This window comes from Chrysemys picta, chromosome 13, assembly GCF_011386835.1.
Source record: "Chrysemys picta bellii isolate R12L10 chromosome 13, ASM1138683v2, whole genome shotgun sequence".
In the NCBI taxonomy this organism is placed as follows: domain Eukaryota; kingdom Metazoa; phylum Chordata; order Testudines; family Emydidae; genus Chrysemys; species Chrysemys picta.
This window is the reverse complement of record NC_088803.1, coordinates 12,941,065-12,962,230: the sequence shown is the minus strand read 5'-3', so window position 1 is coordinate 12,962,230 and position 21,166 is coordinate 12,941,065. Positions and strand designations below refer to the sequence as shown.

The 21,166-nt window shown below is 45.3% G+C and overlaps 2 pseudogenes; one reads left to right on the top strand and one right to left on the bottom strand.

Moving 5' to 3' along the window:
• Nucleotides 1-21,166, top strand: part of LOC135972203 (paired amphipathic helix protein Sin3a-like) — a 74,396-nt pseudogene that overhangs the window by 38,953 nt on the left and 14,277 nt on the right.
• LOC135975437 (olfactory receptor 5V1-like) lies at nt 3,365-4,309 on the bottom strand (annotated as a pseudogene).

The following is a 21,166-nucleotide window of genomic DNA, read 5'->3' as shown; positions in this document are numbered from 1 at the left end:
AGTGTCAATAGGTTAGATTGCTGAGTAGATTAAGATTAACAGGGTAATGACATTAATGTTGACTATGCAGCACTGGACTATAGAATCATTCCCACCATCTCTCTGGCTCAATGCATATTTAATAATATATCCAATGTGGAAGAGTTTTAACAAGAGAAATTAAAAGATAGCCACATCAGGGTATTCCAGAGACCAGTGGTAGAACACTCAGCCGTGAGGCGGGGAACCCTTATTCAAATGTCTTCTCCTCCTCAGGCCAAGTGGGGGAATTCAACTGGAATAGCCAACATCTTGGGTGAGTTGTCTAATCACTGGACTAAAGGTTATGAAGGAGGATATTTTTCTGTCCTCCCAGCTATTTTGTGTGGAGTTAGGTGTGCTACCAGACCGGGACTCACAGGCCAGATAGGTGTGCGCAGCATGCTGAGGCTTAAGCATTAGATTGGAGTCCTGGTGTCTGCTTGATGCAGCAGTGTATATGCTCAGAAGCAGAAACTAAAGTACCTAGGGGACTTTCACAGCAAAAATGTAGGTGCTAAGTTAGTTTAGGCACCTACAAAGTGGGGCGGCAGCCATGTGGGGTTTCATGGCTTGCAGTAGTGCCTAAAACTGGGTTATTGGCACCTAAGTCCCTTTGTGAATCTGGGTGCATGTGCCTCCAAGATAATTGCTAGAGAACACTGCTACCATTGGTGCCCTGAAGGGACATATAGGCTGGGATTCTTGAAGGTGGCTAACTCACTTAGGCCCCACTGAACAGTCCAGGCTAACAATTATCTTTGACCTTTAGAGCCTTCCCTTATCAATTCTTCCTTTATTATTATTTAACATCTTTGTCCTCACTCACGCTTACTTTGACTGATACAAATCAGAGTCTAAGCTGGATTCCAATCCAAGTAACTGAGAAAAGAGACCAACATTTGGGCCCAATCCTGAAATCCTTCAAGTCTCTATATGGAGAGCCTGGTTCTCCTCTCTCTTACTTCAACTATGATTCTTTGCACTATGAGATTGCCATAAATCTTCATCAGAATCAGGATCCCATTGTGCTGGGCACTATACAAATATATAATAGGACATGGCCCATAATTACATGCATTACAGTAGTGTCTAGAAGCCCCAGTTGAGAACAGGACCCTATTGTGTTGGAGAAACACATAGGAAAAGACAATCTCTATCCCACATTTTTATCAATCTAAATAGACAAGATAGACAAACATTGAGAGGGGAAACAGGTGCAGAGAGAGGAAGTGACTGGCCCAAGGTCACACAGCAGATCTGTGGCAGAACCAGAACCCAGGAGTAGAACCTAGGTCTTCTGGATTCTACTTACTAGACTAGACTCTGCTTCAAGCCTGTCATACAACAGGCAATTCATAGCTCAAAGGAAATAATTTCATTAGCTTTTCTGAGAGTTGGATTAGGCCCTATCTGGATAAAGCATAAGAATGTATCTAAGGATGCTGCTGGAAAACTGTGTCCATTGCTGGTGTTCACAATTCAAGAAGGATGTTGATAAATTGGAGAAGGCCCTGAAAATGATTAAAGGGTCGGAAAATATGCCTTATAGAGATAGACTCGAGGAGCTCAGACTATTCAGTTTAAGCAAGAGAAAGTTAAGGGATGAGTTGGTTACAGTCTATAAGTATCTACACGGACAACACATATTTAATAATGGGCTATTCCATCTAGCAGAGAAAGGTCTAACATGATCCAGTGGCTGGAAGTTGAAGCTAGACAAATTCAGCCTGGAAATAAGGTGTAAGATTTAATAAAGTAATTAACCACTGTAGCAATTGTAAAAGGTCATGGTGGATTCTCCATCAAGGGCAATTTTTAAATCAAGATGGGATTTTTTTCTAAAAGATCTGTCCTAGGAATTATTGTGGGGAAGTTCTATGGCCTGTGCTCTACAGGATGACTAGGTGATCACAACAGTCCCTTCTGACCTCGGAATCTCTGACTCCATTAATGTATATGGCACCTCTTTTGTATCCCATGTGGGGTTAAGGAGTGAGGTTGTGCTTCAGTCAGGAACAGACATTTCTTTGGCTTTTAGTGTTTCTTATACCTTCCCCTACCCTATCCCCTTCACCCCTTCTGACTGGTTGCTTGATCTTATCTAGGAAGAGGAGTTGAGGCAGGACTGTCCTTCAAGTGTAAGCTCATATATTGAACTCCCACTCTACCCAGCAACACTTCAACTCTATCTCTTATCTCTTTTCAACTCATCTTCTTGTGGGCAGATGTAACACACAGTGTCTTTATTCTTTGTTCACCAGGATATAAGTGCTTTAAGGATAAATAAATATCAAAAGTCAAATGCGCAAAAAGACCCAAAATATAGGCAGATATACAGGCCTGAATATTACATTATCATCACTAATACTCCTAACACCTGCTTTCTTCACTGTAACATCCAGGGCCACATTTCAGCACCTAACTCCCTTAGGCCCTTTAGGAAGGATGTCTTAAGGTTAAGGCCCTGGAGTAACACATAATCGTTATAACCGATCTAACTTTGACACTTTTTTCCTAATGTAGATACAGGGTAAAATCATATTGCTTGATTTATCTTGTGGAGTTGTGGCTAGGCTAAAAATCAAGTGAAAATTTTGGTTTACCTAGCATGCCTTAGCTCGAACTATACTCAATGCCAGTTCAAGTTCAGTCTAAATCCCCAGTGTTTGGACTCTTTGCACGTTGATTTTCAAATTTAATGCTACTCAACCCCAAAGCTTACATTGCTTTAAGTAGAAAAATCAAGGATGGATTTCAACATAATGAGCCAGGTCCTCAGCGGGTGTAAATTGAAATAATTCAGCTGAAGCCAACTGAGATACTTCTGTTTATCACACCTAACATTTTGGCCCTATAAACTGTGTTTGCATGAGTGCTTTTATCTAGACCAGGGATAAGCAACCTTTGGCACGCAGCCCATCAGGGACATCTGCTGGCGGGCCGGGATGGTTTGTTTACCCGCAGGGTCCACAGATTTGGCTGATCGCAGCTCCCACTGTTCCAGGACAATGGGGGCTGTGGGAAGCGGAAACCAGCACATCCCTTGCTCCGTGCCACTTCCCACAGCCCCCATTGGCCTGGAACGGCGAACCGTGGCCAGTGGGAGCTGCGATCGGCTGAACCTGCAGACGCTGAAGGTAAACAAACCATCCCAGCTCCCCAGTGGATTTCCCTGACGGGCCGCGTGCCAAAGGTTGCTGATCCCTGATCTAGACTAAATTGATTGCCAATTGTGTATCAGTGTCAACCAGTTGAAAGAACTCAAAATATCTAGATAGTGCAGTTTCCACAATTCTTCGATTTATATTATAATTTTATTGAAAATGATAAAACCTAGAAATGGTTACATTGCATGAGAAACTTGAATTTTCCCTAGTGTTCTTGTCAGAGCAGTTTTCATATCTTTATTTTTCAAGCTGTAGATGATGGGGTTCAACATGGGGGTCAAGATGCTGTACTGGATGGAGAAGAGTTCATCTAGAACCAGAGAAGTGACTGAACTGGGTTTCATGTACTGGGAAAGAGCTGTCACAAACAATAAAACCACCACAATGAGGTGGGAGCTGCATGTAGAGAAGGCTTTACGTCTTCCCTCCGAGGAGCGTATTCGGAGGATAGTGGAGATGATGTGAATGTAGGAGACCAAGGTGAAGAGGAAGGAGCTGAAACCAAATATCACAGCAGAAGAAAGAAAAGCTATTTTATTGGTCAAGGTCACGGTGCAAGATAGTTGTAGTAGCGGAGGGAGCTCACAGCTGAAATGCCTGATTTCATTGGGCCCACAGAAGTGTAACTTTAACACAGGGACAGTGTTGACCAGTGAATACAAGAGTCCCATTATCCAAGAACCACCCACCAACTGTCTGCTCACTCGTTTGTTCATGGTCCCCACATAATGCAATGGGTGACATATGGCAGTGTATCGGTCATAAGCCATTGCCGAGAGCACAAAAACTTCAGTGCCAGCTGAGAGGAGGATGAAGAACATCTGGGCAAGGCAGCCATTGACAGAAATGGTTTTGTGCTTTGCTAGGAAATTCACCAACATCTTAGGGACAATGGCTGAGGAATAACAGATATCAACAAAGGACAAATGAGACAGGAAGAAGTACATGGGAGTTTGGAGTTGAGGATCAGCCCTTATCACCAGCATAATCATCATGTTCCCCACCAGGGTGATTAGGTAAATAACTAAAAACACCAGGAAGAGGAAAAATTGAAGTTCCGGGTAATTAGAAAGTCCCACAAGAATAAATTCATTCACATTGGTTTGGTTTTCCATTCACATTTAGTGATCTGTATGAAGAGAAAAAGAAATGAAATTAACCAACATAGCAGGTTATGGAAATTCAATTAGATAGATAGATAGATAGATAGATAGATAGATAGATAGATAGATAGATAGATAGATAGATAGATAGATAAAACACAAGTGAGATTTTGAAAGCCAAGGGGACTCAGATGGACAAATTCACATTTCTAATTCAACACTCTAAGTTGGATAAAAAATAAAGTGGGTCCTATTCCATGTGGATTTACACAAATATTTTCTTAGATTACACCGGTGTCAACACCGTGTCCAATTAGTTCTCCTATTTGACCCAATTTCTCGTGTTGTGAGCCATACAAGAGAGATCTGCTTTTAGAAACCTCATGTACAACCCTTTCTTCTAAACCAGATCCCATATTATCCATCCAGTACACTGTGTTGGCTTACAGGTGGACAAAGAGTATTAAGAATCTAAATTGAAAATAACCTTCCAATCACTGCTTTTTTTGGTCAGATAACTTTGTGAAAGTGGCATAGTAAATATCTGTGTCAGTGATTGGTATAAATAAGTCTCATTAACTCCTGTGTTACTCTAGCTTTTCCCCAGCACAACTGCAATGACTTGAGTGGAATGGGCAGTGGTGAATTGAGCTCGATAAGTGATAGGTTTGCAAATCGAAGATGTTTTTCACTAGTTTCCAACCCTGGACATTAAACATGGGATATGTACAACAGGATGTATTCTCTCTTTCTAGCATAATGTTATTGGCCAAGATTTGCCAAAGTAGATGGTGATTTTGATTTTCTCAAATTTGCTGGTTGACTTGAGAAACCATAAAGGGGCTTGATTTTCAGAAATTGCTGAGCATCCTGGTCTGAAATTCTAACATATATTTGACCCCATTGTCTACATACATTCTGCCGTCAACCAAATCTGTGTAACCCCATTGACATAAAAAATCAATCCCAGTAGACATTTTGGTTGATGACACACTAGAGGGAGGAGAATCTCTCTCAAACCCCCTTAGCATCACTGCCTCTCCATCTCGTTTTCGATCAGTAACCTCAACAGATGCTGAAAGGAATGGAGATGACGTGAGCTGAAGGATGGGATTGGTTGAAAAGTAAGTGTCATTGATAAGCAAATGGCAGAATAGAACAGCACTTCACAGCCCATTTCATTGAGCTGGATTTGCTGGATGGATCCCTGCACCCATGTGCGGGGTCCCGCTGAGGTAAATGGGGTTCCGGACAGGCACAGGAGTCCATTCGTACAGATCCAGTTACAGCACCAGGGCCAAAATCTGTTGTTCTGCGACCAGTTATGGAGGCCTGTCAGAGCGCTCTTTCTGTTTAGCTGATTGATTATGAAATCCTCAGCATGCACGTGTTACTAACAAAAGCAATCATGTGCTCTTCTTATTACAGCCATTGTCTTCCCTTCCATTCCCTACTGAGGACACCAGTTCTCATCCTGTCCTAATTTGGACTATAAGTTCTTCAGGACAGAGTCTTTGCCTTTTGAATAGTCCCTAGAGCCATACTGAGGAAACAGCACAAATATTTGACATGTCTTATAAATGATTGACTAACACTTTTAAACTTGCGTGCCTACAGTTAGGCACTGAAATCTGCATTTAGGCAACTCGGTAATTGACCTGATGCTCAGAGACGTAAAGCACCCACAAATCACCATGGATATCAATGGGATCTCAACGTGCTCAGCATCTCTGATAAATAGGCAATGTATCTGGGGTGATGATGTATTGTATTTTTGTTTACAAATATTTTTATTCAAAATTTCCCATTTTTACAGTGATTAAATGAATGATTAAAGGATTAGAAAACATGCTTTATAGTGAATGACTCAAGGAACTCAGTTTATTTATCTTAACAAAGAGAAGGTTACGGGGTGACTTGATTACAGTCTATAGCATCTCAGTAGGGAACAAATATTGAATAATGGGTGTGATGCCGACAAACCAGGTGCCATATCTTGCCAAGTCTATAGGCCTTAGCTGAGCACTGATAAATTCATAGCTGGAATCCAGACCAGCTAGTGGCGCGGGAACACTTTTTATAGTGGGGGTGCTGAAAGCTGTAAACCCTGTGTGTTCAAAATTGTGAACAGAGCGCAATTCCCGCTTACACCACATGGGAGCAGCACAGCTCTGCGATTCTCCAGAATCACAAAATAATGCTAACTTTGTTTCGACAGCACCAGCAAACTTTTCACAGTAAAACCTGGGGGTGCTGCAGCACCCCAACACCCCTAGTTCCCGCACCTCTGAGACCAGCTCACCTGTATGTTAATATTCTTCAAGACAGGTGTTAGACTTGTAAAGATGTGTTTAGTGTTTAAGTGGCTGCATGTGTGACTCTTATTTTTGATGTCTATATCCCATGCTATAAGGTAATATGTACATTTTGCTTTATAACTGTAAAAATGCCTGCTCTGAACTTATGAACCTAGGCAGGAAGAGTGGTTTTCCATTCCATCAAGAAGGACAATCAAGACTAAATGGTCCATTGTAGGACAAAGCTCTGTTGACTGCCCCATCCATCCATGAAGAAGTTACGTGCAGAAGCTCTTATCCCATCAGTTTGAACTCTGGGGGAAGGGCATGTAAAGATGCTCACAAGAAGAAATGGTTCTCTCTTTGGTGTTTGGACTCTTACAAGGGTTGGTGTTAAGGAACAAAAATCAGAGATCCCCAGGGTCAACCTGGGTTATCCCAAAAAGTCATTCAGTGAACAGACTGCTAAAACTTCAGTCACCTTTTGGAACCACCTGTTATTCATCTGTGCCTATATGTTGCCTGCTTTAACTTGTAACTAACTCTCTCATTTTTTGCCCTAGTTAATAAATCCTTAGTTTATTATTGGATTAGCTACTAGTGTTGACTTTGGCATGAGATCTAAGGTACAAATTGATCTGGGATAAGTGACTGGTCTCTTGGGACTGGGGGCAACCTGAATATTTTGTGTTTTTTTTTTTTTGGTGTAATTAACCATTTATCACTAAGTCCAGTGTACCTGGGTGGCAAGATAGATTGGAGGGCCCAACGGGACTGTCTGTGTGTGACTCCATAGTACGACTGTTACTTTGATTCACAGGCATTCACATTTCTTACTAGGTTGGTGAAATGTAATTATAGAACAAACCACCCATTTGGGGTGTAGGCCCTGCTTTTAGACAATTTGCCCTGAGGTTGATGAACCTCTCATGGTTGTGAATCACTCCCGACAGCTTGACAATAGGCTCCTCAATGTAGCAGAGAAAAGTATCACACGATCCAATGGCTGGAAGTTGAAGATAGACAAATTCAGATAGGAAATAATGCATGATTTTTAACAGTGAGAGTAATTAACCACTAGAACAATTTAGCAATGGTTGTGGTGGATTTTCCATCACTGATAATTTTTAAATCAAGATTGGATGTTTTTCTAAAAGATTGGCTCTATGAATTATTTTGGGGAAAATTCTGTGGGCTGTGTGATACAGGATGTTGGACTAGATGATGACAATGACACCTTATGACCTTGGAATCTATGAATCCGAGCCACAGAGAGGCTCACTGACTTGCTTAAGGTCACATAAGAAGTCCATGACCGAGCAGAAACTTGAAATCTGAGCTTCTGTAACCACAGGCTAATGTTTTGACCAACATCTCACTCTTCCTTGGCTTCTCTGCCAGGTAGATTTCATTTCCTACTGTAAATAATTTTCTTATTACCATTCAATTTTATTACTGAGTTAGCTCCAGATTAAGATCTCTGCTTCATGGTAAGCAGGGGCTAGGTCTTAAAACCACCATGCTTTAAGTTCTAGGGATGGGTTATTCCATAATTGCCCATTTTAGGTTTTCTTGGACCTTCTTCTGAAGCATCTGATGGAGTATTAGATGGACCACAGATCTGGCCTGGCTTAGTAGGCCCAGACCCAAGAAGGGCTTGGTTCACAAAGGAAGTTAGCCCATTATTATTCAAGTAATTATCCAAAGTGGGACAGCTTCAACAGAAGAGACTGAGAGAAACAGCACTACATTAAAGTGCATTAGGAACTTTTAGTTCACAGCAGCAGAGTCTACACAGACCCATTAACGTGCAACACATTTTCACCGTAACTGCTTGCACTCCTTTGTTTTGCAGGTCGTAGATGTCAAGACTTAACATGGGGGTTACAAGGTGCTGTACAGGATGGAGACCAGAGCATCCAAGGAAGCTGAGATGGCTCTCACATACTGCGAGAAACCTGTCCCATAGTATAAAATAGCCACATTGAGGTGAAAGCTGCAGGTGGCGGAGGCTTTACGCCTGTCCTACAGAGCATCTCCTCAGTATGGTGGAGATGACGTGAATGTAGGAGACCAGGGTGAGGTGGAAGGAGCTTGAAATACTTGAAATACCAAGAAGAGGAAAATCTGTAGCTGTGGATCACTCAAAAGTGCGAAAAGAATAAATTCAGCCATGGTGGTTTTAGTCTCCATTATTCTTCAGCAAAACTGTGTCCAGAGAGAAACGGAAAAAAATAACAAAATTTAAAAACATAATTAATATTCATGGGAATTCAATGAATGGATAATATCTAATACATAAATAATGTCTGTTAAGTTATCAGACCCAGGGATAGATGGATCTGTCCAAGGAGGAAAGTATGGATTTTTAACTAATTGGTCTAACACAGTTGTGAGCAACCTGTGACCCGCAGGCCGCATGCAGTCTATCTGGGTAATCTGATTGCAGGCCACGAGACATTTTGCTGATGTTGACCGTCCACAGGCATGGCCCCCTGCAGCTCCCAGTGGCTGCGGTTCTCAGTGCCTGGCCAATGGGATCTGTGGGAAGCAGCAGCCAGCACCTCCCTGTGGCCCACTGCTTCCTGCAGCTCCCATTGGCCGGGAACAGGGAACATTAGATAGATAGATAGATAGATAGATAGATAGATAGATAGATAGATAGATAGATAGATAGATGGGGACCTATTTCTAGCTAGTTTAAATCAGTCTATCTCTACTGGAGTGAATGGGCCAGAAGACCAGTGGTGTAAGTCATTGTAACTGTACTGAAATCAACAGTAGACGGCTCCTCAATTAGTGTAAATTGATGTAGCTCCATCAAAATCAACAGTGGTCAGATCCCACACTGCTGTAAATTAACACGGCTTCCCTGACATCAATAAGGCAGGTCCCCGCTGGTGTAAATTGTCATAGCACTATTGAATTCCGTAGGCCACCAGCTGATTTCCACCAGCTAAAGATATGGCTCTATGTATATTATATATTATGGCTGTGAGTTTAAAAACAGCTCAAGGGATTTAGGTGCTCAAATCTCATGGAAAGTCACTGAAGGTTTAGTGTTCTCAGTAAATATAAATCTTTTATTATCCTTTTTATATTAATCTCTCATCATTTTAAACATCACATAATCTTTTCTGTGTTTGCCAAAGGTATTGGCTGGATTCTAATGCTACAGAAGGAGTTGTTTTGGGTAAAGAATGTCTTTTCCTATTAGGCCTAGTGCCAAAATAATAGTTTAATTTTTCCTTTCTCTCCTTCCCCCCCCCCCACCCCCCGAAGAAGTGGAAACAGCTCAGACAAACAAACAAAACTTGAAGGAAAAATTGTCCCAGAAAAAACTGGGAATTTTGGCCAGCTCTGTGGAAATGCACACACACACACACACACACACACACAATCCAGCAGTTTTAAGTTTGCAAGACATTTCCCAATATTTTAATACTTTCCAACATTATCACAGTGTGTGTGTCGGGGGGGGGGGGCGGGGCATGGAATTTCCTAAATTCGATTTAGTAAAAGGGAGATATAAAGATCAAAGGATATTCTATTAACTAGTTACCATTATTCCTGGCTTGGACAGAGAAATCTGATCTAAGGGTTGATATGGGGATGGGGTTGGGAACTCAAGAGTCCTGGGTTTTATTGCTGGCCTTGGGAGAGCAGTGGGGTATATTGATTAGAACAGGAAGAACTGGGATGCAGGGTAGCTGGGCTGAGAAAGAAGAGTTCTGGGTGATGTTTGATTTTGATTGGCATTACAGAGTCCTCATTTATCTGTGAGTCCCAAAGCACTTGGTGAAGAAGAGGGTAAACACAGATTTACTGCATGGGCTATTAGGAGGGTTTGAAACAAAGAACTTGAAAAGCAAAATCCAGTGGCAGTTTTACTGCACTGCTTTATAGACTATAGCTAAGATTTTTAAAAGTCACATAGGGGACCTGGAAGCCCATTTCCCATTAATTAACCCACACTCCTTGTATGTCATGTGCTTTTTCCGCTGCCTGCAGAGGCGAAGAAATGTCCGTAGAGTCCCTTACTGATATTTCACTGCTTCTTCCCAAAACGTTTTTACGCTACATGCGAAATTTAACATTTTTTTTTGTTTCCAAATTTTTGGTCAGAGCGCTTTCCACCTCTTTGTCTTTCTGAGCTGTGGATGATGGGGGTTCAACATGGGAGGTAAGCTGCCGTAATTGATGGAGATCAGTCTATGCAGAACCACCAAGAAGGCGGGCGTGAGTCTCACAAATGGAGACAAATCAATCCCGTAGTATCAAATAAACCTGACAAGGAGGGAGCATCCACTTGAGAAAGCTTTATAACTTCCTTCCAAGAAGCATATCCTCAGGATGGTGGAGATGATGTGAATGTAGGAGACCAGGGTGAGAAATAAAGAGCTCAATCCAATAATCACAGCAGACAGGGCCGGCTTCCAGGTTTTCTGCCACCCCAAGCGGCAAAAAAAAAAAAAAAAAAAAAGCCGTGGCCCCGCGATCGCGCCATTCCACTCTTCAGTGGGAATTCAGTGGCTGGTCCTTCGCTCCAAGAGGGATTGAGGGACCTGCCTCTGAATTACCGCGCTGCAGACCCAGACGTGCCGCCCCGATAGCAGCCGGAGTGACGCCCCTTGGTATTGGCCGCCTCAAGCACCTGCTTCTTTAGCTGGTGCCTGCAGCTGGCCCTGATCTCTTCTACTCTTCTAGAGCTGTTTGGCAACTAGAGATTCCGTTTATTTGTCTTTAAGATTCACTCCTACCATATCTGTGCTTATTTCATCCCAAACACTTCCGGCAACATATCACTGGTGTATTTCATATTGTCAGAGAGTCACAGGCCTGGTCTACACTAGCAGGTTATGTCGAATTTTGCAGCGCTAAATCGAATTAACTCTGCACCCGTCCACACAACAAAGCTATTTAGTTCGACATAGAGGTCTCCTAAATTCGACTTCTGTATTCCTCCCCAACGAGGAGAGTAGCGCTAAATTCGACATGGCCATGTCGAATTAGGGTAGGTGTGGATGGAAATCGACGGTAATAGCTCCAGGAGCTATCCCACAGTGCACCACTCTGTTGACGCTCTGGACAGCAGTCCGAGCTCGGATGCTCTGACCAGACACACAGGAAAAGCCCCGGGAAAATTTGAAAATTTGAATTCCTTTTCCTGTCTGGGCAGTTTGAATCTCATTTCCTGTTTGGACATTGTGGCGAGCTCAGCAGCACTGGCAACGATGCAGAGCTCTCCAGCAGAGATGGCCATGCAATCTCAGAATAGAAAGAGGAACCCGGCATGGACTGATCGGAAAGTCTTGGATCTGATCGCTGTGTGGGGCGATGAGTCCGTGCTTTCGGAGCTGCGATCGAAAAGACGGAATGCAAAGATCTACGAGAAGATCTCCAAAGCCATGACAGAGAGAGGATACAGCCAGGATGCAACGCAGTGCCGCGTGAAAATCAAGGAGCTGAGACAAGGCTACCAGAAGACCAAAGAGGCAAACGGGCGCTCCGGATCCCAGCCGCAAACATGCCATTTCTACGAGGCACTGCATTCCATCCTAGGTGCGGCCGCCACCACTACCCCACCACTGACCGTGGACTCTGAGGATGGGATATTGTCCACGCCTGCTTCCTCTGAGATGGTAGTGGACGGGGAAGATGAGGAAGGAGATGAGGAGGAGGAGGCAGTCGACAGCGCTTACAACGCTGATTTCCCAGACAGCCAGGATCTCTTCATCACCCTCACAGAGATCCCGTACCAACCATCCCCAGGCGTTAACCCGGACCCAGAATCAGGGGAAGGATCAGCCGGTAAGTGGATTAAACATGTAAACATTTATTTTGAAAAGAATATTAATATTAACTGTGGCTTTTTCATGATTAGATTGTCCTAGGCACTTAAAGTTCTAGTCTTTGCTAGTGCAACTGCTGCAAAAAAATCTAACAATGTCCGGTATATCTTCATTGGTTTGCCGTAGGCGCTCTACTGTTTAGCCCTTGCCAGTGCAGCTACAGTAAAATTTGGTCAATATGTCCGGGGATAGAGCAGAAATCCTCAGAGGACATCTCCATGAAGCTCTCCTGGAGGTAATTGGAAAGCCTTTGCATGAGATTCCTTGGCAGAGCGGCCATGTTGTGTCCTCCGTAGTATGAAACGTTTTCGCGCCAGGCTACCATCAAGTACTCCGGTATCATTGCCTTGCACAGCATGGCGGCATACGGCCCTGGTCTTTGCAGGCTTTCCCGAAGCATGCGTTCTTCGTCGCTGTCTGAAATACGCATCAGAGTGATGTCGCTCATGGTGACCTGCTTTGAATTAGGGGAATGTTAGTATTGGGACTGCTTCCCTGTTCCTTTACAGAACTGTGACCGCCGGTTTACAGCCATGTGGTGGAGGCGGGAGAGAGGCAGCATAGAGGGATCTTTCCCGGGGACAGCCGCGAGGGGCTGGGACAGGGGCAGAGTTCATGCTTGCCAGATTGCTGGCAGCAGGAACTGGCCAACGCTAGGAGCATTGCTTTGAACATGAAAGTAGGGCAGTGCTATTATTACAGTTTTAAGCTGCCACAAGTCTACGGCTTACCATGTCAGCCCGCTACCCAAATTCCGCTGTGCTGTTCCGATTCTGTGATCTGCACTGCAAGACCCCAGGGACTGAATGCGAAGGCCGAAAATTCGACCTTGTCCTGAGTGCGCATGTGATAGGTGCTGTGAATGGTCTTTTTCACAGAGAAAGACTATTTTCTTTGTTCACCCAAAAATTTATCTTTCTGAGGAATTCACTCCCTTTTTCCCATCCCACAGCTGTGGCTGTCTCCCGACCTACCCTGTCATCCCCCTCCCAAAGGCTGTCGCAGATTAGGCGTAGAAAGAAAAGGACACGGGATGACATGTTCTCAGAACTTATGGGCTGCTCCCGAGCCGAGGCAACCCTGCTGAGTCAGTGGAGGGAGAACATGTCTCAATACCAGAGAGCACACAGCGAACGGGAGGAGAGGTGGTGGCAGGAAGACCAGCATGCGACTCAAACACTGCTTGGACGAATGAGGGAGCAAACGGAAACGCTACGGCGCCTTGTGGATGTTCTGCAGGACCGGAGGCAGGAGGACAGAGCCCTGCTGCAGTCTATCTGCAACCACCGTCCCCCGCCACAAAGTCCCATACCCCCCTCACCGAAAGTACCCAGAAGGAGGGGCTGCAGAGCCCGTGAAAACTGTCACTCAACCCCTGCAGACTGCTCAAGTGGCAGAAGGCTGTCATTCCCCAAAGTTTGATAAGTCCTTTCCTTCCCGCCTCACCCAAGCCCCCATCCCAGTTTCATCCCCTAATTGTCCATTTGCTAATAAAAAATAAGTTTCTGTTAATTGCTGTTTCCATCGTGTTTTTTTAGAGGACAGTCTGTTTTAAGGGGGGGAAAGGTGGTTGGTACAGACACGGGGGCAGGTTCAGCAGCAGGTCACACACACAGTGCATTCACTAGGCACCCTGGTCAGTCTGGGAGGTGGTTTTCATTGTCTGGGGGGTGGGAGGGCGGCTATGTGACTTTGTGGCGGGGGAGGGCGGTTAGAGATCTTATGCAGCGGTCCTTATCCTGGATCACAGAGCCACGCAGCAGGGAATCTGTAACCGTCCTCCCCCTGCCACAAAGTCACATAGCCCCCACACACAGAGTCCCGAACAAGAGAGGTGGCAGGCTCCGTTCAAACAATCAGTCCGCCAGTGCGGACCACTGTAGAAGCAGGAGCCTGGCATTCCTCGAGTTTAGAAGCGTCCTTTGAATCAGTACACTACACTCGCTCCCCACTACAGTCTGCGTCCCAGTTTCAACACTTTACCGCGAAAACAGTAATAAAGAAAACGTTGTTCATTAACAAATTTTCAGTGATTTTATTTTTAAACGTGGGTTGGAAGGGGGTGAACGGGGTATGAAACTGGAGAGGATAGTGAACAGTCACTGGGTAAAGAAACGGGGGCAGGTTCAGCTTCTCTGTAAACCAACAAAATTGTCACAGGTTACCCTGCTCACTCAGGAACCTAGGAGGCAGAGGTGTTTGAACCTATAACAATTAAAAACAAACAGAAAACACAGAGAACTTTTCAAATTCCCTTTAAATTGGCATTGTTCCTTAACCAGTATTTTAAGCCCACGGATGCACAGCGCGTCCCGCTGTGCTCTTCTAATCGCACGGCTTTCTGGCTGGGCGTAATTATCAGCCTGGCTATTTGCCTCAGCCTCCCACCCCGCCATAAAGGTCTCCCCCTTGCTCTCACACAGATTGTGGAGCACACAGCAAGCTGCAATAACAATGGGGATACTGGTTTCGCTGAGATCGGAGCGAATCAATAAGCTTCTCCATCTCCCCTTGGACGTCCAAAAGCACACTCCACCACCATTCTGCACTTGGTCAGATGGTAGTTGAAGAGTTCCTTTTCACTGTCCAGGGTGGCTGTATAGGGCTTCATGAGCCATGGCATTAGCGGGTAGGCTGGGTCCCCGAGGATCACTATAGGTATCTCCACATCCCCCACAGTGTTCACTTGGTGGCTTATGTGTGTTACCATTCCTGATGTCCGATTTGTGTCCATTTATTCTTTTGCGGAGGGACTGTCCGGTTTGGCCAATGTACATGGCAGAGGGGCATTGCTGGCACATGATGGCATATGTAACATTAGTGGATGTGCATGTGAATGAGCCCTTGATGGTGTGGCTGATGTGGTTGTGTCCTCTGATGGTGTCGCCAGAGTAGATATGGGGACAGAGTAGGCAACGAGGTTTGCTACAGGGATTGGTTCCTGGGTTGGTGTTTCTGTGGTGTGGTGTGGTGTGTAGTTGCTGGTGAGTATTTGCTTCAGGTTGGGGGATGGTCTGTAAGCGAGGACTGGCCTGCCTCCGAAGCTCTGTGAGAGTGAGGGATCATTTTCCAGGATAGATCATAGATAATGCGCTGGAGAGGTTTTAGCTGGGGGCTGTATGTGATGGCCAGTGGTGTTCTGTTGTTGTCCTTGTTGGGCCTGTCCTGTAGTAGGTGATTTCTGGGTACCCGTCTTGCTCTTTCAATCTGTTTCCTCACTTCCCCAGGTGGATATTGTAGTTTTACGAATGCTTGATAAAGATCTTTGTCCTCACCCACAACCACTTCAGATTTGGGGACAACTTATACCTTCAAGTCTGATTACTTTGCCCTGAGGACTTGGGATGCATTCGCAGCCAGTACAGCTACTGGAAAAGTCTGTTAACGTGTCTGGGGATGGAGTGGAAATCCTCCAGGGACATCTCCATGAAGCTGTCCTGGAGATACTCCAAAAGCCTTGCCACAAGGTTTCTGGGCAATGCAGCCTTATTCCGTCCTCCATGGTAGGACACTTGACTGCGCCATGCTTGAAGCAAGTAATCTGGTATCAATCCATGACAAAGCCTGGCAGCGTATGGTCCCGGTGTTTGCTGGCATTCAAGCAACATCCGTTCTTTATCTTACTGTGTAATCCTCAGGAGAGTGATATCGCTCATGGTAACCTGGTTGAAATACGGGAATTTAATTAAGGGGACAGAGGTGGCAGTTCTTACTGGGCTGTTTGCCTGTGGCTGAAAAGAAATCCTTCCCTGCAGTTAGCCAAGTGCGGGGGGGGGGGGGGGGGGATGGGGGGAAATTGGCCCAGAGCTTTTCAAGTTTGGCTATCAGGGATCTTCCCTGATACCAGCCACGTGGTGGGGGGAGGGGTAAAGCGATCATCCCAGAGAATTCATGGTGGGGTGGGGGGTGTTTGGTTCCTGCAGGGATCTTCCCTGATACCAGCCACGCGGTGCGGGGAGGGATAAAGCGATCATCCAGAGAATTGGATGGGGGCGGGGGGTTAGTTTGTTTTCTGCTGCTGAATGTTAACAGGAAAACCGCAGCACTCAACGGGCTTTGCTTGGTATGTGGGAAAGGAGGGCGCAGAAGCCGAAAGACAATGGCTTACCATGGCCGCATGCAAGCCGAATTCTGTTGCCCAGACCTGCGTCTGTGATCTCTAGCAGCAAAGCCACAGGCACTCAATATTAAGAGGCAAAATGCGACCTTGCACAGAAATCACATGTGCTATGTAATGTGAATAGTGTTGGTCACCGTGAAAGAGTATAAGCATTGTTCTGCAAAATGTATCTTTTAAAAAAATTCTCTCCTTTTTTCCCTCCCTCCAGCAGCTGCAAATTCTTCAAGCCTCCCTCCTCCGTCCCGAATGCTATCACAGATAAGGCGTCGGAAAAAGAAGACGCGAGACGAGATGTTCGCAGAAATCATGGAATCCACCCGCAGTGACAGAGCTCATCTGAATGAGTGGAAGGACACCTTTTCAAAGTATAGGAAAGAAGACAGTGAACGCGAGGACAGGAGGGACCAACGTGAGGAGAGGAGAGACGCTCGAGATGAGAGGTGGTGGCAGGAAGATCAGAGGAGGCAGGATGCAACACTGGGGCTGCTGCGTGAGCAAAGAGACATGCTCCGGCGTCTGGTGGAGCTTCAGGAACGGCAGCAGGATAACAGAGTGCCGCTACAGCCCCTGTATAACCCCCGTCCCCCCTCACCATGTTCCATAGCCTCCTCACCCAGACGTGTAAGAACGCAGGGGGGGGAGGCTCCGTACACCTTCCCATTCCACCCCAGTGGACAGCCCAAGCAAAAGGCTGTCTTTTTTTAACCTTTTTTTAGTGGCCTTTTCCTTCCCGCCGATCCTCCTCCCAAACCCCACCCAGGTTCCCTCTCTCTTTTTATAATGTATTAATAAAGAATAAATGATTTTTAAACGATAGTGACTTTATTTGGTTTTAAAGCAAGCTGGGGGAAGGGGGAGGGTGGGTTCCTTACAGAGAATGAGTCAATAAAAGGGGCGGGTTTTCATGAAGGAGAAACAAACAGATATTTCACACTGTAGCCTAGCCAGTCATGAAACTGGTTTTCAAAGCTTCTCTGATGCACAGAGCTTCCTGGTGTGCTCTTCTAATCGCCCTGGTGTCTGGCTGCACGTAATCAGCAGCCAGGCGATTTGCCTCAGACTCCCACCCCGCCATAAAGGTCTCGCCCTTACTTTCACAGAGACTGTGGAGCACACAGCAAGCAGAAATAACAATGGGGAGATTGGTTTGGCTGAGGTCTGAGCGAGTCAGTAACGATGGCCAGCGACCTTTTAAATGGCCAAATGCACGTTCTACCACCATTCTGCACTTGCTCAGCCTGTAGTTGAACAGCTCCTGACTCCTGTCCAGGCTGCCTGTGTATGGCTTCATGAGCCATGGCATTAAAGGGTAGGCTGGGTCCCCAAGAATAACTATTGGCATTTCAACATCCCCAACGGTTATTTTCTGGTCCGGAAAGTAAGTCCCTTGCTGCAGCCCTTTAAACAGAGTAGTGTTCCTGAAGACGCGAGCGTCATGAACCCTTCCCGGCCAGCCCACATTGATGTTGGTGAAACGTCCCTTGTGATCCACAAGTGCTTGCAGCACCATTGAAAAGTACCCCTTGCGGTTTATGTACTGGGTACCCTAGTGCTCCGGTGACAAGATAGGGATATGGGTTCCATCTATTGCCCCACCACAGTTAGGGAATCCCATTGCAGCAAAGCCATCCACTATGGCCTGCACATTTCCCAGAGTCACTACCTTTCGTAGCAGCACCTGAGTGATTGCTTTGGCTACTTGCATCACAGCAGCCCCCACAGTAGATTTGCCCACTCCAAATTGATTCCCGAGTGACCGGTAGCTGTCTGGCGTTGCAAGCTCCCACAGGGCTATCGCCACTCGCTTCTCAACTGTGAGGGCTGCCCTCATCTTGGTATTCTGGCGCTTCAGGGCAGGGGACAGCAAGTCACAAAGTTCCATGACAGTGCCCTTACGCATGCGAAAGTTCCGCAGCCACTGGGAATCATCCCACACCTGCAACACTATGCGGTCCCACCAGTCTGTGCTTGTTTCCCTTGCCCAGAATTGGCGTTCCATGGATAGAACCTGCCCCATTAACAACATGATCTCCAAAGCATCGGGGCCCGCGGTTTGAAGAATTCTGTGTCCGTGTCCATGTCCATGTTCTCATCACGCTTGTCGCTGCGCTGCCGCCGCCGCTGCCTCCTCGCCTCGTTTTTCTGGTCCTGGCTCAGCATAAACTCCACAAGAACGCGCGAGGTGTTTACAATGTTCATGACTGCTGTCTTGAGCTGAGCGGGTTCCATGCTTACCGTGGTATGGAGTCTGCAGTGTTCCCCCAGGAAAAAAGGCACGAAATGGTTGTCTGCCATCCGTTGCTTTCATGCAGGGAGGGAGGGAGGGCTGAGGCTGTACCCAGAACCACCTGCGACAATGTTTTTTGTCCCATCAGGCACTGGGATCTCAACCCAGAATTCCAATGGGCGGGGGAGACTGCAGGAACTATGGGATAGCTATGGGATAGCTACCTACAGTGCAACGCTCCAGAAATCGACGCTAGCCCCGGAACATGGACGCACACCGCTGAATTAATGTGCTTAGTGTGGCCGCATACATTCGACTTTATACAATCTGTTTCACAAATTCGAATTATATAAATTCGGATTAATCCCATAGTGTAGACATACCCTTATAGTTAGAAAGCTTTCCTAATATCTAATCTAAATCTCCCTTGCTGCAGATTTAGCCTATTACTACTTGTCCTGCCTTTGGTGGACATGGTTATGCTTCTACCTAAGGACTGTTCAACCTCTGTGAATACAAGAATCAAAATCCAAGTAACTGCTTCTGATCACCAACTCCTTCCCCTCCAACCCATTGACTTTATCGTGGTCGGTAGCTTTGGCACAGCTTTCTTTCTCTTCTCTTTAGGTCATTCCAAATGAAACTGTTCAAGGGCAGGTGCATAATTGATGCTTCCTTTTATTAGTACATAGAGGCTGAAATATATTTCTGTTAAAAATCTGAAGAATGACATTCACAGAGTGTTAAATGATTGACACTCCAAATGGAACTCAGCACAGCAATTATTTGCCTATGCTAAGATTTATCGCTTTCTTTTGTAGTAATGCTGTCAATTGTGTACCTCCCACCCATGGAAAATCTTACTTCCTGAAGGAAGCATTTTAGTAGCCTGTAACTTCTTGTGAAAAGATGCAATACTGTATAGGAAGCAGATGAAATATAGGTAGATTAGAATAACCAGATGTGGAAATATTAAACCATTTCTCAAGTGCCTCCTGTTTTACGTGCACAGCGTTACAGAAGTATTAAGTTCTTGTTTTGGTTCACTTAAATGTTAGGGTAAGTGGACACTTAAAACACTGCAGCTGTGCTGATGCAGTGCTTAAGTGAAGAAACTCCTATGCCAACGGGAGAACTTCTCCCATTAGCTTAGTTAATCCACCTCCCCAAGACGTGATAGCTGTGTTGATGGGAGAAGCTCTCCCGTTGACATGACGCTGTCTACACAGGGGATTAGGTCGATGTAACTGCATTGCTCAGTGTGGATTTTTCACACCCCTGAGCAACATAGTTACACCAATATAGGTCTGTAGTGTAGACCCGACCTTTATTTCCAGAAAGTAATATTGTACTATGGCTAACACATCTTCCCTTTCATCTGGATGTTGTCTTGGAGACTACCTTGGCAACAATCAGAGTCTTAGAGGCAATCCAAAGAAACTCCCCTCTTGTCTGCTGAGGAGCAAGCCAAATTCCAGCTGGACAACACTCTGGGTGGCACGTCGGAGGTGATCCATCGCAAGGCGCTGCAGAGGATATATGCTGACAAAGCGGCCGACATCATAGACGGGCTGAGGAAAAATTCATTTGTTGCCGTTCCTATTGTGCTGAAATGGTACTTCCCAGGTTTCGGCATTATTACTTGTGTTTGAGTAAAACTCATCGTATGCTAGGCACTATCCAAACGTATAATACACACAGAGGCTCCAGTTGAGGAAAGCATACAGTCTGAGAAATGCAGATGCTTTTTATGTTCTAATAAGTGGTTGTGTTTCATAGTACCCAGCTACTATTGTGTCTAGTAAAGCCAAAACATCACTGGCCCTGCTGGCAGGATAAGGATTTTTTATTTTTCCTACCCAAGATAGGGCAGTCTTGAGTTCAAAAATCAAGCTGGGGTGGGGTTCTGTATTGTCAGTTTTGGACACAACTGAGTTTGATCCCATTATAAATCCCATCTGTGAAAGTGAAAAAGACTTTGAAGTGTAGAGTCTGTATTGGATTCAGGTTCCAACTCAAAAATTACTGTGTTCTACTGCCAGCCTCCTGATCAGAAAAAGGAAGTGAGTGCACCATATTGAGGGGGGGCCAGAGACCACTCTCTTGAATAATAGTTATAACGGGCAATTTCAACTCCCCACATATAAAATGTCAACCTCTGAAGAAGGTGAGGAGAAGGAGTTTTTCAATATTTTAAATGATTGCTTCTTGTAATAGCTAGTCTGTAGCTACACAAGAGGAGAGGTTATTGATTTAGCCCTGAATATCACTTAGATTCTGAATCAAGAAATAACTATGGTCAAACCATTGAGTGGTAGCGATCACAATATATAACAGTCCAGTATCCTTGGTGGAAGAGATCATACCAAAAATTAGTAC